Raw genomic sequence first — 14305 nt, 5'->3', positions numbered from 1 at the left:
ATCGAGGGTTAATTAACCCTCGATATTCGACTGGGAATTAAAATCCTTCGACTTCGAATATCGAAGTCGAAGGATTTTAGCGCAAATAGTGCGATCGGTTTGAAGGATTTTAATCCAACGATCGAAGGATTATCCTTCGACCAAAAAAACTTAGGAAAGCCTATGGGGACCTTCCCCATAGGCTAACATTGAGTTTGGTAGCTTTTAGATGGCGAACTAGGGGTCGCAGTTTTTTCTTAAAGAGACAGTACTTCGACTATCGAATGGTCGAATAGTCAAACGATTTTTAGTTTGAATCCTTCGATTCGAAGTCGTAGTCATAGTCGAAGGTCGAAGTAGCCCATTCGATGGTCGAAGTGGCCCAAAAAACACTTCAAACACTTCGAATCCTTCACTCGAAGTTAGTGAATCGGCCCCTTAGTGGCATATAGACAGCACGTAACACGTGAAGCCTGTGTGTATGATTTCTGAGGGAGCGGGGAATGGTTTTTCATCATTCAATTGTTACTTGCTCTTTAATATCCTAATTACTAATTAAACTGATGCTTCAGATTGTCAACTTTCCAGCATTGTTCCTCACTGATACTATATAAAGTTGACACTTGTTAAAATGTACTAAACATTGAAATGCCACAATTAGATAGCTGGAGGCAAGGGAATAAAGTTGTCGCTAACAACAGTTGCTACTTATTTTGTGCACATCCTGAAATTATCTCTGTGATTTTCTGGGGGGGGGAATGGCTCAGATGAGCAATGAATGGAAATTCACAATTGTTGCAGTCATTCAGTGTTTCCAATCCAATTGGCAATCAGTTTTCATTCATCCAAATTCAAAGTCTGTTTGTTGCTATGTAAAACTGTACTGGTGCAAAGCTGCCCTAATATTTGTTCCAAAAATGATCCACTAACTGAAAGGGTTTTAATGACCACTTTACCTTAAAGGAGAACTAAAACATTAAGAAGTAGGCTAGAAATGCTGCATATTATGTTTTCGGGTTCTGTACCATCCTAAGAAGACCAACGCCTTTAGCAGGGAAGATCTGTGCTTCCAAAGATGCTCCAGTAGCTCCCCATCTTTTTATGCTGATTCACTGCACATGCTCTGTGCTGCTTTCAATACCTAAGCTCAACCATGGCCCACTCACAATATAATATATATAATTAGTATCAGCTTAAATGTCAGGGAAATCTAATTTTCTGCCTAATGATTTGAGATGAAGTTTAGCTTTTCAACAGCTGTTCAAAGTACACTGAGGATGTACATATCACAGACACTCCTAACAAAATCCAATATGGCAAACTGCTGTGATAACTTTGAAGGCCTGGATCATTACTATTACAGAGATTCTGAACCTTTAGGCTGGTACAATAAGTTCAGTATAAAAATATGACATTTCTGGAAGGTCACGTGGGGCGGGATCGAAGATGGCTGCGCATTGAGATCGCTCCTCATCCACAAGTTCCGGATCCCAATTTTACTCACATTTTGGACAAGACTAACCTGAGATTTTTAGCTCAACGGTAGTTGGAGCCCAGCACATTTGATTAATGGCCAGCAAAAGGCAACCGAGGGATCACAAAGGGGCACCGCCTAAGGTACAGAAACCAGCACGTACGGTTGAGGCTTATTTAACTACGCCACAAACTACGAGACGTGCTCCGAGGCTGTCAGAGGACGATTCCTGGTCAGGCCCTGAATCCCAGCTAGCTCCATCTCAACGACAGTTGACGTCGTCGGAAGAAACGGAAATCTTTGACAAATTTAAGGTACTTTTGCAACAGGAATTATCTAAAACTGCAGATAACATAACTGAAAAGATATCTTCTCAAATTCATGATCTCGGCCAACGGACTGATATTTTGGAACATAAAATAGATGATGTTGTAACGGTTCTGGACGCTCATGAACAGGATATTGTTCTTCTACAGTCCCAACTGAAAGAGGCCATGGATAAAATTGAAGATGCGGTTAACAGATCTCGGAGGAATAATATACGTATCCGGGGAATACCGGAATCGGTGGTGGATATACAACAAGTTGTTCATGTAATATTTACAACTTTACTACCAGATCTGTCTACTGAGCGATTGGAATGTGATAGGATTCATCGGGCTCTTCGGCCAAAGGCTAAGGAGGGTCCAGCTAGAGATATTATTCTCCGCTTGCACTATCACCAGACTCAGGTGAAAATATTACAAGCTGCCAGAACAGCGCAACAGTTACAATATGAGGGGCATTCTTTCCAGATATTTGCGGATATATCTCCGACTACTTTGCAAAAACGTTTTCCCCTATTGTTACGGCGCTGCAACACAATAAAATACGCTACAGAAGGCTTTTTCCATTTCGCTTGTTTTCCTGTATAACAATAAAAGTTATACTTTCTCTGATCTGGATCAAGGCATTGAGGAACTTTGTCGGCTTGGTTTAATGGAACCCCTGATTAGGAATTCACAATCAGGTCCGGAATCCAGTCAACGACCCCCGCAACTTCCGATTTCGCCAATATGGCAGAGAGTCCGAGAAAGTAACAAGAAGGCTTTGGCTGATAGCGCTGACATTCTTCGCCGACTTAATTGTGATGAAGGAAGTCCTTGTCATTTAAACAAGAGGTTTTTCCCTGGACTACCTTATGGGCCTATATGTGGATTGCAGGTTCCCCCTTCCCCCCCCCCCCTTTTTTTTTTTTTTTCTTCTTTTCTCTCTATATGCTACAGCTCGTTTGAGTGTTGAAGATGTATAATTCAGTTACAGAAACATCTGAGTACTTATGCATATAATGCTTTTTTAACATTTTTTTTTTTTTGTAATCCTGCATTTTGGGTTAGTTCATATTATGGTACAAGGGTAAGACCTGTGGAGTTAACGTGACCTCCCATGAAGAAGTCTACTGAGGCCAATCGCAGGCCCCTTGGCCTCAGACTGGGCTTCTTAATATTGTTGTTGTTGATGGTTTGGTTTATGTTTCATATTGCTGAATGTCTCCTTTTTCTATATTTTTTCATGACCAGATGGTATTTCCGTGTTCTACTGATACTATTAAGCAGGTTAAAAGGGATTTTAAATGTATCACGAGTATGTTGGCTAGGACTTAGACTTAAAGTACAATGGAGCTGATTGTCCTTTCCCACAATGTTCAAGGGCTTAATTCCCCACTTAAGAGGAAAAAGGCATTTACATATTACAATTCCCGTAAAGTTGATATCCTCTGTTTACAGGAAACTCATTTTTCTAAGACTTCTTTCCTGAAATTTATTCATAAGAAGTATCCAACGGTATGTTTATCTTCGGCAGATAATAAAACCAAAGGGGTGGCGATTTGTTTTAGAGCAGGCTTGCCAATACAAGTACTCGACACCTACTCTGATACTGAGGGTCGGTACCTATTAATGAATGTTTTGGTTGAGGGGTCCAAATTAACGTTACTTTCTTATTATGCACCGAACACAAACCAGCATCTATTCTTTGAACAATTAGTAGAGATGCTATTAGACAAAGGGCACGGCAAATTTGTGATATGCGGTGATTCTAATGTAGCCATAGATAGCTATTGGGATAAGCAAACTTCCCCAACCCATCTTACTAACACACCCTTACTTAGTAAAAAATAGCTAATAAGGTTAAATTGTGTATGTCCAAGGCTGGTCTGATAGATACATGGAGAGAGGACCATTTAGGAATTAGAGGTTTTACCCATTATTCTCACCCACACCAGGTATACACGAGGATAGATCATATTTGGATATCTCCTCGTCGTACTAAAATTCAGGTATCCCGTGGTCTGATCATGACCCAGTAGAGTTAATCTTCTTAAAATGGTCTGGGACGAAATCTAAATTTAGATGGCGTTTAAACGAGTCATTGCTCACTGTTCCAGACGTGGTAGAGGAGGTAGAATCTAACATAAAAAAATATTTTGCTTATAATTTGGGTTCGGTTCCATCAAAATCATTGGTTTGGGAAGCACATAAGTCAGTTATTAGGGGTACTTTAATTAAAATAGGTGCAGCCAGGAAAAAGATTAAAGAAGCAGAGGTACATCGTTTGACTCAGTCCCTCCAGCTACTCACATTGGATCAGGCAGCCAACCCACAATTAGATTTCAGAGCACGTATTCAGACTACTAGGTTGGAGCAAGATTCACTTTTGACCCTACAAGCTGAGAAATCCCTTAAGTGGACACAACAACGCTATTATACTCAAGCGAATAAGCCTACTAAACTATTAGCCACCCGTCTTAGAAATAAGTTAGGTTTTACCCCTATAACCTCGATAAAATTACCTTCGGGACAAATATCAGGTGTTTTAGATACTATAGTTAGAGAATTTGCTTCCTATTATAAGAATTTATATGCGGAGCCCTTTCACCCTTCAGAGTCCTTGATAAATAATTTTTTTACTAATTTAAACCTTCCGGGCCTTACTGAAGAACAAAAGCAACGGTTAGAGGCTGATATAATACCTGATGAGGTTAAAATAGCAGTTAAGACTTTGAAAATGTCTAAAGCCCCAGGCCCGGATGGATTATCTGCCCTGTATTATAAAGATTTTTCTATAGTATTGATCCCTCATCTGGTAGATATGTTTAATAACTTATTGAAGGGGGATCAATTTACTAAAGAATCGCTGGCTGCTAACATTTCTCCAATCCCTAAACCGGATGTAGACAATTCAGAGTGCAAACACTTTAGACCTATCTCAGTTCTAAATTTAGATGTCAAAATATTGGCTAAAATCCTAGCTAGTAGGCTGGCTGTTCTGTTACCATCTATGATCCATAGGGATCAGGTAGGGTTCATCAATGGTAGGCAGTCGTCAGTAGGGATGTCGCGGACTGTTCGCCGGCGAACTTGTTTGCGCGAACATCGACCGTTCGCGTCCGCCGAATGTTCGCGAACGTAACGCAACGTTCGCCAATTTGGGTTCGCCTTAGCTGGCGCTTTTTTTTGCCATTTCTCCCCCAGACCAGCAGATACATGGCAGCCAATCAGGAAGCTCTCCCTCCTGGACCACCCCCACACCCCCTGGACCACTCCCCTTCCATATATAAACTGAAGCCCTGCACCGTTTTTTTTCATTCTGCCTGTGTGTGCTTGGAAGAGCTAGTGTAGGGAGAGAGCTGTTAGTGATTTGAGGGACAGTTGATAGTAACTTTGCTGGCTAGTAATCTACTTGATACTGCTCTGTATTGTAGGGACAGAACTCTGCAGGGGGGGGGCGTGGTTTACCGCCGAACATGGCAGTCGCATAATACCAGAGCTCTGCAGCCTATTCCCGGTGTGAAGCTAAAAGCGGACGGAAATTATGGGTAAACACGGTAAACCTAAGGACTATGGTGGTGAGGAATGCCGTAACCTCAAAACTAAAGACTCGCAACGTCTTTGAAGCAGTTTTTTAATGCAACGGAGCCTGAACACTGCCAACAGGGATCCAAGATGGCGCCGCGCGTGCCAGAAGCCCCGCAGATGAATCGGATTCTGATTCTGTAAGTTCCGAACAAATTACTATGGCGCATTTTAAATCCCTTCCGACTAAAACGGACTTAACCGACATGATAGCTCAATTTAAGAGCACACTGAAGGAGGAGATTACTGGCATAAAAAACGAGATAACCTCGTTACACACGTGTACTTGAAATCGAAACGAGGAATGAGCATGTGGAAAATACTGTGGAGGCACTAACCACTGCCAATGCCCATTATGTGAGAACTATCTCCACCATGCAGAGGAGATTAGATGACCTCGATAATAGAGGGAGACGCAACAACCTTCGTCTCAGGGGCATTCCAGAGCAGCCGGATGGGGAAAACCTCATGGACATTGTGACGCATCTTTTCAGGCAAGTTCTAGATAAACCTGCTACATTCGATATTGATATGGAAAGGGCACACAGAGCACTTAAACCCAGAGGTTCCCCTAAGGATAACCGAGAGATGTCATTTGCTGTCTTACCAGATTCGGTCTGAAAGAAGATATACTGGCTAAAGCCAGGAAATTGAGATCCATTCCGTTTATGAACGCGGAGGTTATCATACTACAAGACCTCTCTTGGTACACGTTGCAACAGCGCAGAGCCATACAACCACTTCTTCTGCGACTGAAAGACAAGGGCCTTTTATATCGTTGGACATATCCTTTTGGCATCCAAGTCACCAGAGATGGCAGAACAACATCGCTCACAAGCCCTGATGACATCTCCCAATTTTGCAGAATTTGTGGAATTGAGGAACCAGATTTATCAGACTGGGAAAAACTTACCTTGGCTCCAGCGATTCCAGAGCTACCAGACAGAGACAACTGGACAGAGGTGTCTACACCTAAGAGTAAGAAGAAGAAGCACAAGATGACACCGGAGAAGAGCCAAAAACCTGAAGGTTGAAGATGACACTTGACTATTTCTGCTTTTACTTGTCCCACTTGGGACTATGGTTTTCATATCCTAATGTGTTTTAGGTTATTCACATCCGTGGTACGCTTTGTGAGTATGTTTTTTCTGACATTAACAGTTGCTTTACTATAATATTTGTGATGTTACACTTATATCTCCGCTTTAGCCTTAATCATATTGCTCCAGTTTGGACGCACCTTTTAGGATTATTTTATGTACACCGGGAATGGTGACTGCAAGTTTCCCCTGCCAGTGTTATGGTGTTTATCACCCCCCCAGGGGTCTCCGACAGACAGTGTCTGTCGATTTTTAGCCACTCATGGAGTAGGCTAACACTACCCCAATATCGACGTATTCTGTTTAGATTACAACAAGTTCACGATTTTATGATTTTTGGTTTTGTTATTATTTTTTTTGTCATTGCGCTGCAACAATATGTCTTAATTTGTCCTATCTTCAGACCTTGTTTTTTGACAGACAAGGGAGACGGTCCATTCATATTGCCTTACACACCTCCCCGATTCACAATGTCTGATATTAATATCATATCTTTGAATACCAATGGGTTAAACATTCCGGAAAAGAGAAGTAAAATAATTCGGGAAATGTATAAGCAGAAAGCTCACATTTTAATGTTGCAGGAAACTCATCTTAAGGGATCTGATACTGTGGCTGGCGAAGTTTGGAAACTATTCTCAATGGTTCTTTAGCAATAATCCTGCTACTAAAACCAAAGGGGTGGCAATAGGTGTGCATAAAAATACTACTTTCCACTGTACTGATACTATAAAGGATGAGGAAGGTCGCTATGTTTTGTTAAAGGCCTATTGTATAATACTAAATGCACGTTGGGAAGTGTATACCTTCCTAATCGACACCAGGCTCCTTATTTGCTCAAACTGCTGCAGGTTTAGAATCATTTGCGGAGGGCCTCATAATGATTGGTGGGGACGTCAATATGGTGCTCAACCCCTTGCTTGACACTTCGAGAGGTTCTTCTCCGCTCCCCCACAATATTATTAATAGAATTAAAAGGGCTTTGAATCGTACTAGATTGGTAGACACTTGGAGATGTTTTCATGAGAATGAAAGAGATTATACATTTTTTTCTAATGCCCAACAATCCTATTCTAGGATAGACTATATACTAATGTCGCAACAGCACTTAGATTGGGTGTCCTTCTCTAAGATACATAGTATACTGTGGTCTGATCATGCAGCTGTTCAACTAACACTGAAATTACCCCACAATCCTAACATCCCTTGGAGGTGGAAGTTAAATGAATCACTCTTAGATGACTCAGATTGTATTGGGGAACTCCGGGAAACTTTGGCAGTATATACGGAGGCCCTACACACTGACACAGCTTCACTTGACTCCAAATGGCAAGCAATGAAATGTTTAGCGAGGGGAATTTTGATCAAACATGGTTCTAGGCTTAAAAGGCAAGACAGGATCGTACTCGTCAACTGTTGGATCAGATTCTATATTTGGAAGAGGAACATAAAAATACTCTCTCTCCTGCCTTATTAGCTCAATTGACCTCAGCTAGATTAGAACTACACCAACTTCTTAATAACCAAGTTAAGCACGTTCTCTCTAAAGTTCGGCGAACATATTATGAACATGGCAACAAAACGGGGAGGCTACTAGCGAGAGCGCTGAAAAGTAAGCAAATACGTGCCAATATTAGACAAATTAGGGACTCCGCCGGCCATCTTCATATGACTCCATCTAAGATAGCGGAAACTTTTAGAGACTATTATAAACAATTATATAACCTTAATACCCTATCTGGGACAGAGCCAACTGATTTACAGGAGAAAATCAAAGCTTACTTAAAGGCCAATGCCCTCCCTAAGGTGCCGGAACGGTTTAGGCAAACCCTTGTAGACCCCATAACCGGTCCTGAGTTACACAAAGCCATTAAACACCTGAAATTAAACAAAGCTCCTGGCCCCGATGGTTATACTGCTAAATTTTACAAGCTTTGTGAACCCACTATCCTACCAGTTTTACTTCCCTTCTTTAATGCTATATCTAAGGACAATCCCCTAGACCCGTCCTTTTTACTTGCCCATATTTCCCTTATTCCAAAGCCAGATAAAGACCACACAATATGCGGAAATTATAGACCGATCTCACTGCTGAACTTAGATCTAAAGATTTATACAAAAATTTTGGCACAACGTCTAAAACCTATTCTCCCACATAGTATTCACAGAGATCAAGTTGGATTTGTTCAGGGGCGAGAAGCTAAAGAGAATACAATTAGAGTGCTTAACGGTGTCCTGTGGAATGGCAATAGGAAATCGCCTTCTTTGTTGCTATCTACAGATGCAGAGAAAGCATTTGATTGAGTGAATTGGACCTTTTTAGAACTGGCGCTGGAAGCTATGGGTTTGCCTAAATTGTTTACTGACAAGATCATGGCCCTTTACACTATACCATCGGCGCAGATTAGAGTTAACGGCATCCTATCCACACCCTTTGATATCCGCAACGGTACACGCCAAGGCTGCCCCCTCTCCCCTTTGCTTTATGTGATATGCATGGAATACCTATTAGTAGCAATTCGGAAAAATGTGGACATATCAGGATTACATTCCCCCCTTCAAGAACATAAAACGGCGGTCTTTGCAGATGACCTTCTTCTTATAGTATCCAATCCGATTATTTCCCTCCCTAATATTTTGTTAGAGCTTCATTCGTATGGGAAATTATCTAATTATAAGATCAATATGGGGAAATCGGAAGCTTTATCCATTAATCTTACCTCGACCCTCCAGCAACAGCTCCAAAGTTCCTTCCCGTTTAAATGGCAAAAATCTAGCTTGAAATATCTGGGTATTCATATTTCAGCAGATCCCAAACTCCTTTTTGAATTGAACTATGTGCCACTTCTTAATGAGACTAAACAGTCCCTTTTGAGATGGAGTAAGAAAACTCTGACATGGAAGGGAAGGATTAATAGTATTAAAATGAATGTTCTGCCTAAATTTATCTACCTTTTCTCTACGCTTCCAATAGCAATCCCAAAAATGTTTTTTTCCGACTTAAATGGGGCTTTATTTTCCTTTATTTGGCAATCAAAGAAAGGGAGGTTACGTAGAGACACTTTATTCAAACCTGTCTCATTGGGTGGCCTCGCCATGCCAGATTTCGAATCCTATTATCACGCAGCAATCCTTTCTCTGATACTAGAATATACTACCCCCTCTTCGCCGATTCAATGGCGTGCCATGGCGAACGTATGGACGGACTATATCTTAGCCTGCTTGCCATGGATACATAAAGACAACATCACTCCACTGGCAAAGGCACATGTTTTCATTGATAATAGCTTGACTGTATGGCATAAACTCAATAGTAAATACTTGCTGGCGCCCTACCCCTCACCATTGATGCCCCTATATGATAATGTAGAATTCCCACCTAGTCGCATAGACAAAGGTTACGACTCAGCCTTTAGGGTGGCTAATCCCTCAATTAACTGTTTCCTACGATTACGGGCTCAAGGAGAGGAGATAAGAGAGGTTTGGGACAGCAAAGATACATGGAGATACTTTCAAGTGAACCATTTCTTACAATCACTCCAATCTAAAGGTTCTCTCACCAGACCTTTAACTGATTTCGAAAAAATCTGCTCTGTAACGGCCCCATTAAAACATGTTTTATCGCTTCTATATAAAACAATTATCAATAAAAAATATCCTGCCTTCCCTGCATATACTAAGAAATGGGAATCAGATTTTGGCATATCACTGACTGATGAGGAGTGGGGTAAAATCATTCGGACTGTATCTAAATGTTCCATTAGTAACAGGATGCAGGAATCATCTTACAAATTACTATCTAGGTGGTATAGGACGCCTGTTGTTCTTAAAAACATGGCCTTATAGACAATTCATTATGTTGGAGGTGTAATAGTGAAGTTGGCACATTGGAACATCTGTGGTTCACATGCTCTCTAATAAAACCCTATTGGATAGAGGTAATGGAGGTTTGTTCTGAAGTTATTGGAGAGCGAGTTCGATGGAATGCCCCTGCTATCCTCTTATTCCACAAATTTGAACCTAAAGATATTTCAAAGTCTGACTTATTGAGGCAATTACTTATGGCAGCTAAAGCCCAAATCCCCAAGTTATGGAGGCTGAGGGATATCCCAAGTCGTGACGCTTGGTTCCGCGCAGTTAATGATATTTGCCTCATGGAAGACCTGACAGCCTTTCTGAATAATAAATATGGTACTTATATGGCTATCTGGTCACCTTGGCGGGATTATATTGCGAAGCTCGATTAATTGGTATTATATATGCATCAGACGTTTATACTCATACTTGCTTTTCTGCAATGTCTTGTTTTTAGACTTTTTGCTTTATTGACTTGCCTGTGTATATGTGTCGGCAATTCGCTCCTGCAAATGGCAATTCAGATAATAAGGAAAATTTCTCTATATATATAGATCTGTTGTTGGACACTTGAAGAGGTGACAAATTTATGTTTGTTTTACAACTACGTTAAATATATGATGCGTAATGATGATAGAATGGGAGGTTGGCTGCAATTATGGTACATTTGAACCTGTTATTTCTCTGCTTATCTTCTGTAATTCTTGATGTTATTTCACTGTACAATTGCTACGTATTGTATTGCACTTTTGTTTAATAAACAAAACTTGATTACAAAAAAAAAAAAAAAAAAAAAGAACTCTGCAGGGATTTGAGGGACATTTTAGGTTAGGTAGCTTTGCTGGCTAGTAATCTACCTTCTACTGCAGTGCTCTGTACTGTATGTAGCTGCTGTGGGCAGCTGTCTGTCCTGCTGCTGATCTCTCATCTGCATCTGTTCTTCAAACCACTGCCACCTAGCTGTGTGAGCTTTTTCACATTCTGTCTAAATATCAATAATAATACCGTCTCCAGAAACACCACCTGAGTGACGTAGTGTGATTTCTGCCCTTTACAGCACAAAACGCAGCGCTGTGTCAACAATGGATTTTTTAGAAACATATTTGCCCTTGATCCCCCTCTGGCATGCCACTGTCCAGGTCGTTGCACCATTTAAACAACTTTAAAATCATTTTTCTGGCCAGAAATGTCTTTTCTAGCTTTTAAAATTCGCCTTCCCATTGAAGTCTATGGGGTTTGCAACGTTCGCATTTTTTTCCGGACGTTCGCGGACATGTCCGCAAACATTTTTTCCGACATTCGCTACATCCCTAGTCGTCAGACGCAACCAGGAGATTAATTTTACTTAATCTGATTGCCAGGAAACAACAACAGGCTATGATCCTTAAACTTTATTTTCAGAAAGCGTTTGATTCCATTCTTTGGCCCTATTTGTATAATATTCTAGGGAAATGGGGCTTTGGAACTAATTTTATCACATGGATTTCGGCGTTGTATACTAATCCTATAGCTAGAGTTAACGTGGGTTCTTGTTCCTCAGACCCCTTTCCAATCGCGAGGGGCACATGCCAAGGGTGTCCTATGTCGCCCCTATTGTTTGACTTGGCGCTTGAGCCACTCGCGATTTAAAAGTTCATAATAGTGAACATAAACTTTGTATGTTTGCCGATGATGTAACCCTATTTATAACAAGACCTGTGACTACTTTGCCAAATTTATATAATACGTTACTGCAATTTTCTCACATCTCGGGACTATCTATTAACCCCGCTAAGACAGCGGCATTTAATTTAGGCCTATATCCAGATACTGTTAAATTGTTGGCTTTAAACTTTCAGTTTCAATGGAAGGAAAATTCTCTTCCAATATTGGGAATCAATTTAACGAAAAATTATGACTCTCTATATCAGGTCAATTACCCTCCGCTGTACCGTAAACTGAGCAAACTGTTGGAAGATTGGGGAAAATATCATATTTCGTGGATAGGCCGTATCTGGGCCATAAAAATGAATATTCTCCCAAAGCTTTTATATTATTATAGAGTATTGCCTATTCCAATTCTGCGCCAAGATCTAATGAAACTGGAAACTAAAATGTTCCAGTTTGTCTGGAATAAGGGTATCCCAAGGGTTAATAAGAATGTGCTGTACCGTTCTACACTGCAAGGAGGTTTAGGTTTTCCTAATTGTTGGAATTATTAAAAGGCCGCACAATTGTCACAAATACCAGTACTGCATAATACGGAATTGCCCCCGATGTGGGTTGACTTAGAATATTTTTACACGTTTCCATATGTAACATCTTCCTATCTTTGGATCCCTAGGGGGATGAGATCCAAACGATGTAGTGAATGTTTTGGTACTTCTCTTACAGTATGGGATGGGATAGCGTCCATATATCATCTGCGTTCGGATTACACTCCTGCTGCTCCAATTTTGGGTAACCCCTTATTCCCCCCAGGGATTTCTCACTTACAGTTTAAATGGTGGGCCAATAGGGGGTTTACTTCGGTTTCCTCTTTGTTGACCCCTAGAGGAGCGTACTCGTTAGACGCTTTGATCGAAAACTTTTCTTTACCTCAAACTGAATATTATCGAGCTCTCCAACTCACACATTTTGTTTCAAAGTGTTGGACCTCCACGACTTCGCAAGAGAAGATACCCTCCTTTTTTGAAAGGTGGTGTAGAAATGGGGCTTCCCCTAGGGGCGCAATTTCAATTCTGTATAGACTACTTAACACGCCTGATCATTTGATTGATCTATCTTATATAAAAACGTGGGAAACACCTGGGGAATAAAACGTGGGAAATAAAACCTATCTGAAAACGACTGGTTAAGCATTTGGCAAAATTTGAAGAGTTGCTCAATAAACACGGTGGTTTTAGAATCAGGATACAAGGTGTTGTTTCGGTGGTACCTCACTCCAGCCAGGTTAGCCAAAATGTATCCAGGGGCGAAGGATAATTGCTTTAGGGGTTGTTCAGCTAAGGGGTTGATGGTTCATGTTTGGTGGTCCTGTCCCAAAGTAGTACGTTTCTGGATTCGTATCTTTCATTTAATTTTTTCAATTTTACGTATTAATTTAAGGAGGGATCCATTTGTGGCCCTATTGGGCGCTTTTCCTGATTCGGTTTCTAAGACCCAGAAGAAACTGATAAATCATATTTTTTCAGCTGCTCGTCAGGTTATAGCAAAATCCTGGAAGTCCCCATATATTAATTATAATTTGGTAAAGGTTAAGCTAGATTGGATATTTTGTAATGAAAAATTGACGAGTGTACTCAACGATCAACACCTCAACTTTTTAAAGGAATGGCAGCCTTGGTTGGAGTATCGATATCAGGGGGGCTTCCCACAACATCTTGTATCCTTGTAAAATGATGGTGTTCTTTATATGTATACATTTATTTCTTGGTATAACGATAATAGAACGCGGGTTGCAATGAGACATGACAGGAGACATTTACAGAAGTTGTTTGTTTTGTTTTATTTCCTTTTCTTTTGTTTAATTATGTTTACTTTCCAGTGGTACATAATATGATATCAATACCAGTGTTGCATTGTATTCCTTGCTATACTGTATAAGTGAAGATATATAATTGTGTATACGAAATGGATACCTAGTTTAAACTATGTAATTGTTTACAGATTGTAATGTATGGAATGCATGCAATGCACGATCTTGTCCTTTTTTTTATTTTTGTTTTTTGAAAAGAAATAAAAATTATTGATCAAAAAAAAATATGACATTTCTAGCCAAATCAATTCGTAGAGTTTAGTTTTGAATTGTGCTTAGCACAGGAGAAAACACAACCTAGAATTGTTTTATTGTATCCCTTTGTATAGCAAATATAGAAAAAAAAGAGTTGTCCCTGCTGTGCCAAATTCAATTTACAGCTCTGTTGATAACCATGATATCCAGTGATCTCAGGCCACATCCCCTAACTTATAAGGCCATGTCCCCGGTTGCCTTCTTGACTGAACACATGAGTAACATCTATTGC

Source organism: Xenopus laevis, chromosome 7S, assembly GCF_017654675.1.
Source record: "Xenopus laevis strain J_2021 chromosome 7S, Xenopus_laevis_v10.1, whole genome shotgun sequence".
NCBI classification, from domain to species: domain Eukaryota; kingdom Metazoa; phylum Chordata; class Amphibia; order Anura; family Pipidae; genus Xenopus; species Xenopus laevis.
Note: the sequence above shows the minus strand (reverse complement) of the source record.